The sequence below is a fragment of the Anabas testudineus genome, chromosome 11, assembly GCF_900324465.2.
Source record: "Anabas testudineus chromosome 11, fAnaTes1.2, whole genome shotgun sequence".
Classification (NCBI taxonomy): Eukaryota; Metazoa; Chordata; class Actinopteri; order Anabantiformes; family Anabantidae; genus Anabas; species Anabas testudineus.
The window spans coordinates 15,052,789-15,056,251 of record NC_046620.1 but is presented as its reverse complement, the minus strand read 5'-3'; positions in this window follow the sequence as shown (position 1 = coordinate 15,056,251).

Here is a 3,463-nt window from a genome sequence, read left to right as displayed (position 1 = left end):
AAGCAGTAGAAGTGTAAATCAACTCTGAGTTGGAGGCTTTTAGGCTAATTGAACTGTCCGCCAGGTAAACGAAGCACACCAGGAGTTCAGGATACTTCTGACAACCGGTGGTGGCAGGTTTAATGAAAGCACTGGCTCATTAACATAGGGCTTAGACGATGGCCCTGCGCTGTCCCTTCCAGGCTTGTTATCTCAACACCAATCCACCACAGCCATGGCTAATTGGCTTCAGCACACAATAAAACTTCCAACACTTTGAGAGATCATTAGAAAAGGTTTGTTTCTGGAGCGCGCTAGCATGTTGCCAGCAGACAACCGTTCGATGATTGCAAGTTCACCTAATTTCTCCACCCTAATGATGGATCCTGCACAAGTAGGAAAGTTTGACTTGGAAAGGGATGGGGAGACAAACAGGAGGGGGTATGGGTGTTGTCATTTAAAAAAAAAAAAAAAAAAAGTTTGTCCAATGTTCTGCTATGAAAAGGTGACAATATAACCAGTGTCGTGAATACTAACCTTAACTAGAGACAAACCCCTTAGTTATCATGATACATAATATCTGCAGCAAAAAAACAAATAAAAGAAAAGATTTATTATGTGGTGTGTGTTGCAATATAACAATAAATGAATTTATGTTGAATTAAAAGTGGGTTGGACAGACATTTACTGTATATCAGTGGTCTCATGCATTACTATATTTTCCTTCCTTTCCTTTAATTTGAAAAGTAAACAATTACCTAAAGTAAATGTACACTACTGCTGATCAGTGGAGTCTGTTAGGTTGATTTAGACAGGTAACCGCCACTGTTTTCTGATCTTCTCATGTCTTCGTCTGTGAATCTTCCTGATCTAAGTGTTTCTTCACTGCCTTGATGGTGTTCCTTTTTTCCCTCACCCGGGTTTTCCCCAAACCTACTGGGGCCTTCACAACCCTACTGACTATAACATCAATTACATAAGCATGTCAGCAGTTGCTTTAGTCATCCATCAGTGGGCAAGGCATTTCGTAGCACTGCTGTGTTCCCAGCACCATTTTACTGCAAGATGACTCTATGTTGGTCTGGTGCTGAACCCTTTACTCCATTTACAAATATTTAAACAATTGTGAATGTATAGATTACTCAAGGATACATTTCCATGTTTGAAATATATATAAAAACATGTGTTTGAAATATGAGGATGAATTTGTTGTGCGCACAAGCTCAGTCCACAACATGGAGATACAGGCTACTGAATGCTCGGAGCATTTACATGAACACAATAGTAAACAAATATGACCTTCTGTGGAGGAATGTGTACTACATGTGTACTACAGAAAGAAATAAAACAATTTCAATCCAGCATTTTTCAGTTGAATTCCTGTTTGTATGCAGAGATGACGTTCTCATAAACATGTCAATGTATGAGCATATGTTCAGCTAGAACTTCGACAAAAGGGGTTGTTTCAAGTTGAAGTTGACCCAAACAGATTGCAGCAGCTCACACTTGCATCATGTTAGGATTTTTCTTACAAAACCGAAATGCGTAGCTCGGAGCTGTGTTTAAGCACTTGCAGGAATGCTAGAATGAAATAGCCTTGAAGTCAATAAAGATGTTTTCAGTTGTATTTATGCATGTAAAGCAGTCCCATAAAAGGTTACTGCGAAAGTTCTCTCAGTTGCATTTTGTTGTCATTCTGTACTTCAGGCTATATACTTAATTCAATCATATAAAACCTGTCTGTTTTAAGTGTATTGGAAATTTGAATATGAGGATGAGATGTCTTTCATCAACTACTGGCAAGTAGCAGCAGCAAGCAATCTGTTTACTTTGGTCCTTGTATTTAGTTTAGATTTGCTAGATCCTGCTGCAGAGAGGCCACTCTCAACTCAACCTTTTGCAGCAGTGAGGTCGGCAGCTGATGGAAGTCTTTGCAGTGGTGAACAGAAGCCTGTCTCAACAAAGAGGCAGTTTGCCTTTTTTGTGTCTTGAGTGTGTGTAACTTGCTCAGACAGATTCATTCAGGTTAGACGGTCTAAGTCTGACATAAAGACCTGTTATTTTCTGTCACCCTTCTTTCCTCACATTGTCCTGGTCATTAAGAGTCTCAGAACAGTTAGCGTTGACCCCTTTGACCCTGCAGAGAAGATATGTTCACTATCTTCGGCTGGAATCAATGGTGGTGTGCGACAGAGAACACACAGATAGAGAGAGCAAATAGGGAAAGACAGACAGAGAAAGAGAGATAGAGCGAGAAAGAGACTGTTCCACATCAAGTCCTAAGCTGATCGATTCCCTCCTAACAGGCCCTAGTAGCATTGATTGTAGTGTAAGTAGCTGCCTCAGTGTGGCTTACACTGAAGCCCACACAGCACTGCTGCAGTGGTTTACTGTTACACAATGGAAGTTGTTTTTTAATAACTCCAAATGTTTTTTAAGGAGAACTCACAGCCTTGATAAGACATACATGTCCTCACATGTACAGTATACTTACACAAATTTACTGAGTAAATAATTTGCCACACCACACGGGAGTCTGCTCTACACGGGAGGGCTATTATCACTGCAAGTGTTCACCCACTCATGCTTGTTTGTTGTTTTGATCTGAGAAGCGTGTGTGTGTGTGTGTGTGTGTGTGTCTGCGCGTGCAAACGTGTATGTCCTCTGAGCCGCATACTTGCGATTTCCCTGGTTTATGATCTCAGAGCAAATCCAAACAAGTTAAACAGGAGGGAAGACACAGAGGGTGAGAGAGAGAGAGAGAGAGAGAGAGAGACAGAGGAAAATCTGTGACAGGAGAGGCAGCAGAGATGAGTGAAGGATGAGGGGGGGGAAAAAGAGAAACAGAATGCAGGTCAGGCCCCAGAGGATTACTGCATGAAGGTGGTCTAGGCGGCACAGCTAATTATGCGTGACATTACTGAATAAGCTGTTCCGCTTGCTACATTTTATTAAGGGGAGTAAGACGCTGCATGCCTTAATTCATTATTCATTGATTTTTAATGGATATTTTACAGTGAAAAGACAGGAAACAGCGGAGAACCAGTCCACTGGCTCCAAACTTCAGCAAACTTGTATTTTCAGGTAATCACCTTATTGATTTTGCGGAATAGCAGCTGCGGAATCAAATTTTTTTTTTTTTTTGGACTGACAACAACACACATAGAATTATACTGTACAACACAAAGCGAGGTATGGTTTAATTGGGATATCACACTTTGACAGGACGTAAATGTCTGTGGGCTTAAGGGAGGTACAAAAATTTCAGTTGTGACATTTACACACAAAGATGTCAAGTTTCGCCCCATGCACCCAAACACAGAAGCAATCCAGTTTTACAAAAAACTATAAATGTTGCACACAGGAGAGAGGTTGTTGTTGTGTACAAGGTATCGACTTAGACTTCCAGCTGTGTGAGTTGTGATTTAAATCTGTTCATTCATGCCCCCCTCACCCCACAACTAACTTGCCAAATATGTTAATC